Source organism: Tachysurus fulvidraco, chromosome 20 (assembly GCF_022655615.1).
Source record: "Tachysurus fulvidraco isolate hzauxx_2018 chromosome 20, HZAU_PFXX_2.0, whole genome shotgun sequence".
Lineage (NCBI taxonomy): Eukaryota > Metazoa > Chordata > Actinopteri > Siluriformes > Bagridae > Tachysurus > Tachysurus fulvidraco.
The window spans coordinates 8,625,199-8,639,549 of NC_062537.1; the positions used below are offsets into that span (position 1 = coordinate 8,625,199).

Sequence of the window (14,351 nt, forward strand, 5' to 3'; positions counted from 1 at the left end):
TGTAGCAGACTGGAGCGTAACTGACCCACTTGGCACGCAGCGATGTGTCCCTGTACTGGCTGTTTATTGTGTTGGAGCTCCATGACTTTTATACTGTACCTTAAATATAACCATCTCTGCTTTTTAAGTCTGCAAGTCATGTTAAATGTACTTTGTACTTTTTTCTTTCACTGAAAGTAATTGTTTATACTTGGGGTCTAAACTGTTAGTTCATGTAATGTTTTTTCTATTGATGTACAGTGATGTAGCACATCCTTTTTTTAAATAATATTTTTAATTCTTTCTTGCAAAAATGCTCCACATTGACAAACACGCATATTTCCCCAGGTTTTCAGTGTATTCAGGATTTAGATCTCAGACTGGTTCATTTCAAAACATTGATTTACTTTGAAAACCATTGTTTTGTTTACTTGGATTTGTGCTTTTGGGATGCATTAATTTTAGAAGATTAATTTGAATCTTTAATTAACTTTAATCTTTTGCTGTCTGCTGTTCTGCAGGTTTTGAGGTGAAATAGTTTTGGAACTGTATTTGGAGCTAGCTTGAGAATTGAGCCCCAGTCCTTAATCAGAGAGACATCCCAATAGCATGAGTATGGTGTTATATGGGTGACGAGATTATTTCTCAGCCTTTTAGAATGATGCCTTATAACACATTTTGCCACATGGTATAAGGTTTAGGTTTAGATTGGTTTAGAACGTTGGTTTAGCCACCCTAACCATTAGCCCAGACCTTACACGCCTAGAATATCATATTGATTGTGTTGACCAGTATTTAGTCATTTAATGTTACTTAAGTTTCTTGAAAGCACTTCCAGTAAAATCACTACTGTATGCTGACCCATTTTCTCTACCTTTTTCTTTGTTGAAAACCTTCAGTTTTTATGGTATGTCCAAAATTTTGGAAAGTCATTTGTACCCCTCTCTAAATGGATGCATTTTGACAGCAAGTTTCTGTACATGCTTTGTGGGCTCTTTAAGACCATGAATTCAACTTTGTGATGAAACCAAGATATTCTCATAAATTATCCTACAGAAATGGCTTGTGTCCCGAATGATGTAAGATACACTATGCACTTTATACACTATCTACATACACTATAGAGTGTGTGTATATATAGGCTGTGTTCTATTTGATCAGATCAAAATGAAACCACTCACAGCTGTATGTGATTTAATCTTGAGCTGAGTTTGAATTTGATTGCTTTATTCTGAGCACAGTCCCAGGCGTGTGTCTGGACACTTATCTAACCAGGGAATTGTAACATTATTTTGTCCTTTTTCTACCCTAAAATTATAGTTTACTATTTCATTTGTCACACAGCAAAATGTCCAATGTTTACAGGATTGTGTAGACTCTTATATCCACTGTATTCCTTTTTTAAGCAGAGCTCATGGTGTCCTTTTGTTTACTGCTTTTGCATAGCCTAGCCAAAGCTCTTCTCTTCTACCACAGCAGGTCAACCTTAATCTGGTGAACTAATAATTTCTCATCTACCTGGAAGCTTCATTTTAACCAGGTGTTTAATTTATATGGAATTCTTAATGCATTTTACAGCCGATTTATGTGACCTAGTACATTTTTTACAATTGAATTTAAATTTTTTGTAAATGAGATGATTAGATTATTTCTCAGCCTTTTAGAATGATGCCTTATAGCACGTTTTGCCACATGGTTTAAGGTGATTGGTTTAGAACGTTGGTTTAGTCACCCTAACCTTTAGCCCAGACCTTACAGAAGACAACATCGAAGAAATGCCTAGAATATCATATTGATTGTGGTGACCAGTATTTAGTCATTTAATGTTTACTGTATTTTTCTTGGAAGCCTCCCTGGTCGATGAGGTTTTTTGCGGCACTTCCAGTTAAATCACTACGTTGGCCCATTTTCTCTACTTTTTGTTGTTGAAGACCACCAAATATGAGGAAAAGGTTTTCATTTAGAATGTGTCACAGGAGCATTACAGACATTTTTACGAGCAATCTGATTGCAAATGGAATAATTTAGACTTATGACTTTTACTATGATCAAAGCCATCAAATTCACATTTTGAGGAAATCACATTAACTAGAAAACTAGAAAGAGTCTAACTGTTTTTGCAACCAGAGGCATTCCCAACTTAATAAATAAATATCTTTTTTTTTTTTTTACTTTTGATGAAATGTTACAGACTTCAATTTTGTCAAAAAATGATTCATATTATTATTATTTATTTAATTTGTTTTTTAATCCCTCTCCAGAGAATTCACACTCACCATGTCTGATTAATGTTCTCATTCTTCACCCAAATATCTCTTATGTTTCTCAATACAAACTTTGTGCTCGCTAATGAGTTTGTTTAATTCGTACTTTAAGGAGATCTGACTTTAACAATGAAACTGATTTGTAGCAAATGCTACCCTAATATAAATAATTGTAGTACTTCAGATAGTTTTTGTGAAGGAAATCCAGCTGTGGTAGCTTGGGTACTTGTCTTATTATTACTGTTTGTTGAAGTTCTGCCCAATTCTCTTTATCTTTTGCACACAGGTCACTGCAGGACATTAAGGTTTCTAAAGGATCATAATGGTTTGGTAAGTTTTACTTTAAAAAATTTTTTGTTACTGTCTGAGCAGTGTTCTCTTCTCTCTGTGTCTCTCTGTGTGTGTGTTGCCCTGTGATTGAATTGCATCATGTCCTGGCTGTATTTCTGCACTGTACCCAGTGTAGACTTTCTGGGAAAGTACCTGGAGACTTGGATCCACTTAGACCTGACAAGGATAAAATGATTACGACAGATTATTGGGGAAAATAACAGTGTGTTCATTAAACTTTATTTATGTCTTAAGATCTGGGCTACCGGTGCCAACCTAATTCATTTTGAATGACCATTTAGCTAAAGAAACACAATTCAGAATTTTCAGTAGTGCACTACAAAGTGATTAGTGAAGTCTGCAGGTCATTTTTCATACTAATCTTCATTTTCCTGCACGGTTCATAGCTCGGCAACCTGTTAATGCAACCTGTAGAGAAAAAGCTAATTGAACCTGGAAGCAGCAGAGAATGAAGTGCAGGCATGAACCTGTTCATACCGTCTTGGTTAGAGGACATCATTTCCTGTTTTGAAGGAAGCTGCCTTGTGGAAGTGGTTTTGTGAAAACATTTCCTAAAAGCATTTGTCATTTTCTGTTAACTTGATTTTGTTGCTTTTTTGTTGAGTTTCACACTTCCATGTCATTAATGATATGTAATGATTCTCAATTCTGTTCAAAAGGTGTTTTCAGTAACAAATCATAGGTTTATTGGCACTTGTTACATTTCCACCTCTGTCACAATGACTTTATCAGGGACTCGTATGGCAAACGATGCACACAAACGGAATAAAAAAAACCCTGCATGATTAATTATTGATGCGATGGCGTTTTCTGTTCCATAATGCTTATTTCACATTTTACCTCGTTGTGTGGAGTTTCTTAATAGATTGAGGATTGTCTTATTTTTGTGTGTTTGTTTGACCTCATGGAAGAAAACGAGAGATTTGTAAAAGCTTGTTTATAATCTCTGTATGTGAGTGATAAGAGGAACAATACTGTTTCATGACCATTCCACAACATTTAACATAAATACAAAGGATAGAAGTTGAATGCCATTCTTTTATTTAAAAAAATGGAATTATTGGTGAATTATTATGGTAAAAGATGAATATATCACTGTGACAAGCTGTTCTGGGAAGATAAGTTTGCATTGGTCATGTCCCTCTACAAATATTTTCCTATAACAGCATACTTTGTAATGTTTTATTATTTTATACCTGTTCTCAAATTTTCTATTGGGCTTTATTGATATTTATTCTGGGCTTCGGTAATCCTATGAAACACCTTGTTCTAATTCATTCACCAAAAAAATGTAATCGTTAATAAATTTGTGGCTGTGTTGCCAGTGTTTACAGTCAGTGTTCTCAACCTTTAGCAACATGATTGTCAGTTTAATTTATGCTAATTTATGTCAACTTATTTTCAGATCTAGATTGAAAACACACTAGTTTATCCAGAAGTTTTTAGTTAACATTTAAATAATCAATATTTATGGTGGATTTTGAAGTTAATGGAGTGTTAGTGATGATTAATGCAGTGAATAATGGTGATTAGGGAGGCAGTACGCTTGGCCTGACTTTAGTGTTGAGTATACTTGATGTTTGCTTGGGTGCAGGATGATCAAATCTTGTACATTATTCCCCAGAACTAGATCTATAATGGCCAACAGAAAAAAGTTATTGCCTCGATTTTCTTTCAGATCAATGTGCAGGACTTGGACTGGAAATGTCATAGAAGAAACAAGAAGAAACTGAGTGAGCAGAGATTAAAAAAAAAAAAAAGCTGTTTCGTTTCAGAACTTCTGTTTCGTGGTGTTTTTTGTTTGTCTAGATAGGGAGGCAGTGATGTGTTGCACTTTTGTGTCACTTTTGTGAGAACGGATTCGTTTGGATTGTTGCTTGTCGTTCTGTGGTAATTGCGGTGTAACATTCCAGGAGTGTATAAACTCTGCTCTTTTAGCATGAGCTTGCTGCTGCCTGCAAAGCAACAGAGACGGTAAATGGGAGAAAACAGGAAGGAGGGGTGAAAGGGGAGGGACGTGAGATGAGCAGCCGCCCGAGCTCTGCTGCACTGGATGCAGTCTCTATGGCAACATACTTTGCTCATGCAATGAAATCCAGGCATGAGTCTATGCTCCGCCCTCTTTCTTGTATCCCAGCATCATCTCCATCCTTACTCTTCATTGGCAAAGCCTTGCACTCTGCTCTCATACTGTTTCTTCCTCTCTGCTTATTCTGTAAAGCCCTGCTCGATTCTTTCCACTTTGGATACAGGGGTTATTTTTAGCTACTCTAGTCTTTCAAACATCTCGTTATCTTTGAGCCATCCTGCTGCCCGTGTACTCTAGGTGATCTCTATATCTCTTACAATTCCTTATTTTCATGTGATACCTCGATTTCTTTCAGTCTATCCCAAATCCCGCCTTCAGAAGTCCAAGTATGCATGCTAATAAGCAAGCCACCCCCTTCGAGGGTAACTGCAAACAAAAGCGTCTTTCACAATGTGGCTCACATGATATTCAATGCCGTCAGCTTTCGTCATACAATGAGAGCTATTGAAGTATCAGGGAATGAGTTGTGCAAGTGTGCCTTATCTCTCATACCTGGCTTTTCTTTATCTGAACCGGTAAAGGTTTGACCTGTTTGTTTGTGTTGCAGAAGAACACTGACAGAGTTCTGTATAGGGCAGTATTGTTTGCTAGTAGATGAGCACCATAACCCCTCCTCTCCTAGTCTCTTAGTATGCCTCTGCCATTATGGTTTCTCTGCACCTTGTGTCTGCTTTCCACACCCCTCCTCACTTCCTCAGAGCCAGTATACTGCCATCACTCACACTCCCTCCCTCTCCCTCTCTCTCTCTTTCTCGCTCACTCACACACACTCACGCTGGCTCACACCCTTCTGCTTGCTTCCCTCTCCGCTCCTCTTCTCGCAAGCTCCTCTTTTTTCCCTCTCCTATTTTTATTACCTGCTATATTGGTTAAGCTTTTGAAATCTTCCTGGAATGTGGATGTGTAAGGATGGACCGAACTCCATTCATGTTTGGAAGCCTTTGCTGATGCTGCCCTAATCTCCCTCTCTCTCTTTTTTCCCCCTACTTCCTTGCTGTCTTTCTGCGAACGCTCACGTGAGTCCTGCACTGGGGAGCTCCCCTGGTTTCTCATATATTTGTACCACTATGCATTTATCAGTCTGTCCTTTTTTTTTCTTTTTTGCTCTCTCTCATCTCTTCTTCCAGTTTACTAACCCTGTATTTTGACTGTATTGAATTTTGAGATGAATAATAAGTGTCTGGCTTCTTAGCATTCAGTCAGCGTGCTTCTCGAATGCACAGGCATAACACACAAGACCAAAATCCACTTATGTAAGACAACAGAGGGAGAGGAGGTAGAACAGTGGGGTGTGTGTGTGTGTGTATGATGCAGCGTTCCTCTTGGAAAGCACACCACAATACTCTGGCCTTTGCTTCAATTGTGCATGTAGCGTGTGTGAAATGCTGCCTGTGGATGTTGCCATGTCATCACTGACACCATGTTATTGAGGTAATTATTTTTCTTTGAGCCTGACTGTTGTTAATCACTGTATGGCAAATAATTTAAACCTCGCACTGTGCATTTGTCTACATTTACATTTCTGTGTGTTATATTTTGTATTGCACGCTCTTTCTGTCTGATGCGCATGTGTGATTTTGCATGCGTGTGCGTGATTCAGCTCTGTCTAACACAGCACAATGCAAAGGGTACTGTCTGTCTCGTCATGGCTTCTGTTCAAGAATAAGAGGTGGTTTGACATGTAGTTTGGCTTCTGAGAATGAATGAATTATTACTTTTGTTTATTTTTTCACATTCACCCCCTGAAATTTTGTGAATAATATGGACCTTGATCCAAAACTGTTCTCTTTAAACAGATCCTCCAGTCTTTTAAAGTTTGTGACTTCCCTAAAACTTAACTGTTTTTTTTAGAGGTAAAGTTCCTCTGAATGACAGAAATCTGGCACATGCTTTCTCACTCTAGTTGCAGGTAAAGCTGTGCTTATAAACTATTGTGTACTGTTATGCCTCCTCTGTGTGAGTGTCCTTTTAGAGAGTTTTGGTGCCAACACCTATAGAGTTAGGAATCAGACACTTGCCCATATCCCATAACACTTATCGTGTTGGTAGAGAAAGTTATTGCATTGACATGATTTAGGTAGTTTTATTGTAGCTGTTGCTGTGTGTATCTGAGCCTCAGAAACTTAAATCTTAAACCTTAGTAACTTAAGCATGTGAAATTTCAGAGGGAGATATTCGAGCGCATGGACAGTAACAGGAATTTGACAGTCACTGAATATTTTGCTCTCTCTTTAATGGCTGGGTCAAAACTTTTTTTAAACTTTAACTAGTTCTGAAAATGACACACCCTGTTCCTTGACTGATGTATTAAACTGCATGATTTTGGTTGATCGGATGCTGTGCTATTGTGATGTGATGACAACAGGAGAAGATAAATGGCTTTAATATGGTACCTTAAGCACAGGGGCTGCATTATTCTGAGTCATCTACAGACTGTTTTACGTCTTCAGTGTGTGCTGTGCATGTGTGTTTCTGCAAAACTAGGAGTAGTTCATAACTAAAGCTTGGAAACACAATAAAGCACACTTTGTTTCTTCACGTTTTCTTTGTCGTTCGCGCATCCTTTGCTGATCGTCAAACCCGTACCTTTTCAGTCTGTTGAGTTTATTTGAAAACCCAAATAGCATTTAAATTCCATTCATGCTGCCTTGAACCTTGTATGAACCCTGAAGCATGAGTTGTTCATCTACTTATTATATTATTATTCTAATCATTTGACCTGGATTTTCATAACTTCAGTTTGCAGTGTGTAGATGTTTGTGGTTAATCCTCCTCCCTTTACTCACCTGCCATTGTGCAGCCCAATCCCTGAATCTGCCACAGCTGGAGGCCGAACAGTTTAGCAATTGGCAACTGGCTGCCACCAGTCAATACCATTTAAAGAACTGATAAGGCTCTATTAGCTATGTCACTGATCTCTGAGAATGAAGCAAAAACTGTGAGTTTTGAGGGTTGTACCGTGTCCACAAAGGTAATGTAAAAAAGGATTTCAGTTGTTCAGAACATGTTGTCATACTTGATGCAGTATTAAATCTGGCAGGAATATAGTCACCTGCAGAAATATTGGCACCTGCAACTAGTGTGTTTGGTATTTAAATACATGCTGAAACATTTTTTCTTACTCATACCTGTCGAAAACAATGGATGCAGTTTCTTTGCCCATGCATTTCATTAATTAACACTAATTCTCCCTGCTGAGCTCATCACGCAGCTTAACGCTTTAGGTCTGGACAACGACCTGTACATTTACATACATGACTTTCTGACGGGGAGACCACAATTGAAAGAAATTACTAGTTAAGTTGATTTTTTTTTCCCCCATGAAAGTTTTCAAAATGAGTAGCATCCTTGCAATTCATGCAACACTATACTCCAACTAAATCCTAGCAAACCTTTTAACTATTCTGTTACAATGTGATATCACATGCAGTAACACATCTGCTATTGCCTGAGACTTTACATAAGGTGGCAGCATTTAAAATCTGAAACCTATGTCTTTAGTGCCCTCTAGCAGCCGACTGCGATACAGTTTTATCCCTGTACATACAGTACTCCTGTGAGTAAAATGCAAGCCAGACATTTCAGATTATATATTCAGTCATGTTTCATCAAATGTATTGTGTTCCTTTCAAATAAATGTTTTCTTTGTATTTAGGATCATAATATACGGCTATGTTGTGGAGGATATTAACAGGTAGAACTGACAATATTGTGCTAAATGCACTAACAATGTTTACATGCATATTAGCAGATGTGTATTTTATGCTTGAAGAAACAAATACAGATACAAATAGGAAGTGCAGGTTTCCCCACCAATGATCAGACTAGAGGTTTGTATCAGGACTCTGATCTCTATATGATGATATGGAAAAAGTTTTTTCTTTCATGCAGCTCTTAACTCTGACACCACTGAAAAGCTCCTGTACAAAAACACCAGCAACTAGCCACAAAAGTTTAGGCTTTGGGTCAGTCATTTCATGGGAAACGAGTACACAGTGATGTGCGCACATTTCTAATTTAGAAACAACGATTTAGATTCTAAAATACGTGGATTTTATCCACTCTTTAAATCTCTTTCCTATCCCATTTTTGCAATATATCTTAAAATAGAAATTATTCTGTATGTTGTAGATAAACTTTCTGTATTTATGCTTTCACTTTGCAATGGTCTTTTTTTTTCACCATCAACCCTGTCATCAGTAATTTGCTCCCGTGGCTCAACCTAAACACTTACCTTGCTCCAAATAATACCATATTTTTGTACAAAAAAAGAAAAAACAAAGAAACAAACAAAAAGGCTTGCATTTATATAGCTGCTGCTCCATCTAAGCCACTCACTGTGCACGAGGTGTCCCGCTTCTCTCGGCCTCCACTTCTGGTTTAAAACTGAATTCAAATACACTTATGAATATCTGTTGTGTTAACATTTACAGATGCAGATGGTGACAATAAATTCAATTAATAAATATGTAATGCTCTGACATTCGGTATTGAGTATTCAGTATATATTTTAGTTTTGTGTTCTATGATGATGCATATCTAATAGTGATGATATGTAATGACCTGTGATTATCATTTGTACGCCGTCAAAGTATTTGACCTACGCATTTGTTATAAAATGCTGTTTTAATTCTAAGTATTTAAAACACATGATGTTTGTTTGTTTATTACATTCAAGTCAAATATGATCTACCAGTGCAATGATACTGATGGCGATAACGTTCATCTATCAAGAAAAGACATCTTTCTCATGTACAGTATGTCACACTGAGATGTATCACTCATTTTTGTGATCTTTCTTGATGGTTGTTTCCCTTCAGCATTATTGCACAGGATTAAATAGCTGGAGTAATAATGACTAATTCAGACTTAATGAATGTGCGTATAACAAACAAGTGTGATACTTTTTTCTCCCCTCTAATTTGCCGATTTTCAATTAAAACAGTATCAGTTTAGCTCATATATTTAGTACAGCAGTGTATTAAATGGTAGTTCTGCATTCACTGAGGTGGACAAAAAAAACCTGAGGGTGGCGAACAGTCTGTAATTTTTGCATTTCCTTAGTAATTTTCTCTCAAACATGAACCAGGTGGTGATTTTCAAAGTAGGCATGCTTTGTGTTATGTATGTAGTCAGTAGTATATTTTGCTTTGTCTCATAGCAACGTTTCAAAATCAATTAAAGTTACTAAACTAAGGATTTGTGTCTGTACTTCTGTCTGTGTGTGTGCCAGCATGCGTGTGTGTGTGTTGTTTCAGATCCTGTGCTCTGCAGCACCTTATCTAAATGACATTTCTAAGAGCTTTTACCTGCGGCCGCTCTTTGTTTGGTCTCTTGAGTTTTGAGCAGCTTGTTCATTTGTTCTGTTGCTATTTAAATCGTATGCACTTCTGTCATTTTGTCTGGCATATTATAAAAATTGCACTACAGATGTTAGCCTTTGCAGGTTTTTTTTTCTTCTTCAAAACTGTGGACTTCATTGCCAGTTTCTCAGTGATTGACATGTTTCAGCAGAGAAAGAGGGAGCAGAAGAAAGGTCATGAGTGATTCAAGCACAGCGCATGTCTTCAGTTTATGTATATCTGACAGCGCGCGATTATTTTCTATGCCTTATTCATTAATTTATTATAATATCCCAGCACCATATGACACACTGTGCTCGGTGCTGCTTGCATAGCCCACTGCTCCTTTTCACTGTTTTTCATATTTCATCCTCCTCCTCTGCCATGTTTTCTGAATATAATGTCTCTCTTACTGCAGAAGCTGGATTTCAGCTCTCTACTTTAGCTCAGACTGTCTGCCCCATGGGAACTCTCCTCTCTTCCTCCATCTCTATTAACATGTGCATAAAACAAATTGCCCAATCACCCACTCCCCATTTTTTTAGAATGAGGCCGGTCATGCATAATTCATAATTTAACCTGGCAGCTTTACTGAATATAAGCGACTTGTTGTGCAGGGACGATCATCTGGCCTGCCATCTGCATGGTGACTCAACATGCCCACTGGTAAAAGACAGCTAGCTCACGTGGATTATTTTTGGAAAAAACATGCAAACTGCTATTGGGTTCAGAAGGCACATCACAAGTGAGCCAAGAGCCATGCAGTGGTTTCATTTGTTGTCCATGGTGCTGTACTCACACACACACACACACACACACACACGTACAGTTATTTAAAGGTTCTGATTATTTCTGGCTCATATCATCTAAGAATATTTGCACAGTATAGGGGGGAAAAAAGCACAAGCAAAAGTATGTAACTAATTGAAAGGCTTGTGTGCATACACACTGCGAAAGCCTGTTAGTTCTGCATCTCACCAACATTTTCATCTTCACTGATCTGATCAAATTATAGATTATTAGCTATTTTGTACCTGTTTCTTACATGATACACCGTCTAAGTGTTTTAGTTATTTACTCACCTGGTGCAATTTATATAGTGACCTCTAATGAGTAATGAGTACAGTATGAATCAACAATGTGTTTTAGTCACTTAGACTACTGTAAGGTCAGTCTCTCTTCTTTCCAGCCCACTCTACAGTATCTGTCCTGAGGCACTAATGTTGAGTCACTTTTCCTCAGCACTTTTGTCATCTTCTTGACAGGTTTACGTAAAAAGATAAGCCTAAAGCCTCTGTCCACATGGAGAGGAATGGACATGCATTTTATTTATAAGTTTATAAGCCACAAGGACTTGGCAATGAGTGCATTTTTTTTTAATGGACTTAGTACTGTACAGTAGGTATTGAAAAGTATCACCATGGTTCAGATCCTCATCTCCCATGATAATTACAAAAGACTTTTCAGAAGAAGCTGCTTTAATAGAGTTGTGGCTTTTAATCTGAGGATTACATGCAACAACAGATCTCATCATCATCTCAAGCATTCAGACATTCTCCTTTGTACCAGTGTTTATTTTTTTAATGAATTGGATTTGCTTGTATTTAGAGAGAGATCATATGTCTTAATTGTAATCACAAACATATTTTTATGGTCCTGTAATCCCTTTTCTTTCAGGCTGTATCGTTGTTTAATCCTCAGATCCGGTGCCACCCAACAGATATTGCCTGTGACATCACATCTGATGTAACTTTTATCATTAGTGCAGTCATGGCAGTTGGTTGACTTCTTGTGCTTCTTGACAATACAGTACGGTTTCTCACTAGTTTGATTTTGTCCTGCATGGGTATAATGTCTTTTCAGGTTTATGCTAATTATTCTGCATTACAGTGAGGATTACAAATGCCTTTATTTGTCCTATAATCAGCTCATCATGATGGTGCAGGAACTCTGGAAACAGGATGAAAGCTTACTGTGCTTCCTTAAACTACAGTGCTGAGGTACATATTTAGCCTCACTGGTTTGCCAAGAGATGCTGTATAATGATTTCATGGCTCTCGGTGACGCTTATTTTCCTGGCACAGTGAGTTGTTATCCAGTGCTATTTCTTTCTCATTTTCTTTATCTCTCCAGTTTAAATAATGCATTGGATTTGACACAAATCTCTTGTTTACCAGCTAATAAACTGCTCTGCTTATTATTAAATATTTGTCCGACCAGACAATTTTTGGCCAAACTCTGTCCTCTATCCTTTTCCCTTATGCTATCTCACCCCACCCAAGTTTGTAAGCAGGCATTGTTAGCCTGTGAGGCAATCCTTGCTTTCAGCAGGCTTCTGCTGACCAACCAATAAGAGAAGAGTCCATGGTAAGAGCACTTGGTGTGTGTTCTGTGTTGGCCAATGGAATAGCCTGTGAGGGTTGTGGCTTAAAATCCAGCCTGGCGTCAGAGCTGTGCTTTAGTCAGTGTGAGGTGGCTGGAGAAAGCCTGTGTGCACTGGAGCATGGGGTGGAGAGACTGAGAAAGGGAGGGAGAGAGCGAGAGACACAGAATGAAGGAGAGAAACAGAGGGAGGGTAAAAAGTTTAGAGTTGAGCTTAGGGGGCGTAGGCAGGGACAGAGACCCAGGATCTCATTTTGTTGTTCTGTTTCTGAACTCTGCTGAAACACAGGAAATGGGGATGAAGCCTGCCTGAGATTTCTTCAACTTTTCTGTGTAAGTCTAAGCGTGCGTGTGTGTGTGTGTGTGTCCACAATAGTGGGCAGAGTACACGACTGAGACTCTGAAGAATGCCATTGTTGTTTGGGACAGCTGTTGCTTTATAGCCAGTCTCAGTCACTGCCACTGTAAATACAAATGACAAGTATTTTTAAAACCTTTTCCTCAATCGAAACTCTCATTTCAACCGTGCTCTTTTTTCTCTCTCGCTTTCTATGGCTTTTGTAAGTCTTTCATTCACTAAACCATCTAGGATTACATTTGTCTAATGTAGATGCTCCTGTGTTGGGACATGCATGTTTTTCAGGGGCATGAACTTTACCTTGTTGATGACACTCCTTTTGAATATATGAGGTCTTGTATAAGTTGACCTACTTTTTTTAGACCAGTAAATCCAGATGGATAAAAGTTCAAAGCAAACCTTATTTCCTACCCGAATATCCTGTTTCACTTAGAAATGTCATTCTACACATAAGTTATGATTTGTTTTTGAGTGAGTTTTACAACGGATGACCTGCCTGTAACCTTAATGTCAAACAAATGCAGTACGAAGTGCATGCATGTGACGTTACACAGTATAATATTGGATCAAGTGGTGATAGAATTTGCTTGCTGTTTTTGCTTCATAAACCGTGACAGTATTTTAAGTTACATCCAGCAGCACTGTGGCACAGCCAGCATGACCAGTACAATGGCTTTCTTTTTACACAAAAGTTTTATTTCTTTTCAGGAAAGATTGGGATTCACTTTGATTTCAGGTTTACGGATTCTCCTTATTTACCAAGCCACACAACCGTTTAGGAAAAAAAACAAATCAATTAAAATATTCCTGAGAATGATGCTGATTAGTGAGTGTTTAATCCTGTAACTACTAAGCTCTTAAATATTGGAGCTTTAAGTCTGTGCATAAAAACCATGTAATAAGTGTGTTTAGATTTGAGAGATCTTAAAGTATACACATCTTCCCAGGGCCTATTCTAAAAAGCCATCAAATTAATACTTGGCGTCCCTCTTAACTTGGTATCTTATGAATCCCAGCCATCTACTGGGGTGTCTGACTCTGTTTAAGTCTTCTCTAGTGAGTGCCCGGTCTTATTTTAGCCTTGTTGCTTCATCCTGAGAAGAAGGGGTTGTAATGAGGATAATATCAGATGGACTGTTTGAAACCCTTCATTAGTCACATGTTCGTTCTGTTCATCTAAATCTTTCATGACTATTTGTGTGGAAAAAATAAGGGCATACATTCTGTTGCAAATTTGGTCACTGTGACAGATGTTCCGACAGAGATTTTTTAGAAAGACTGAGACGTACATAATAAATCTGCCCATGACCCACTGAGAAATTATTGTAGTGGCCCAAAACGCAGCTCATGCTAATGCTTATATTAGACCTGCACATCTGGATTTAAATAGAATTGCTTTGTTTAGAATAGGTCTTATAAGGCAATGAGGTCAAAATGATGTGGACATTGTGACAGTTTTGGAGGGTTCTTTATAGATTATTTGGATGGTTAGTGGTTCAAGCATGTGGAGGTTCTAACTGAAAGTTTTTCCAATATGAGTATACTCCTGTTAATCAGGTTCTACAGATCTTTTCAGATCTTCTCCT

General features: G+C 38.0%; 1 protein-coding gene across 5 annotated transcripts in view; it reads left to right on the forward strand.

Annotated features, from left to right (window-relative positions):
• Positions 1-14,351, forward strand: part of trim3b (tripartite motif containing 3b) — a 31,696-nt gene that overhangs the window by 832 nt on the left and 16,513 nt on the right. The window contains exon 2 of one of the 5 annotated variants that reach the window (XM_047804632.1): positions 2,530-2,573. The gene's annotated coding sequence lies outside the window, so the exon portion shown is untranslated. Of the gene's footprint in view, positions 1-2,529; positions 2,574-5,451; positions 5,700-5,767; positions 6,115-12,111; positions 12,741-14,351 lie in introns of those variants that run through there. The other 4 variants (XM_047804631.1, XM_047804633.1, XM_047804630.1 and 1 more) reach the window with 4 other exon arrangements.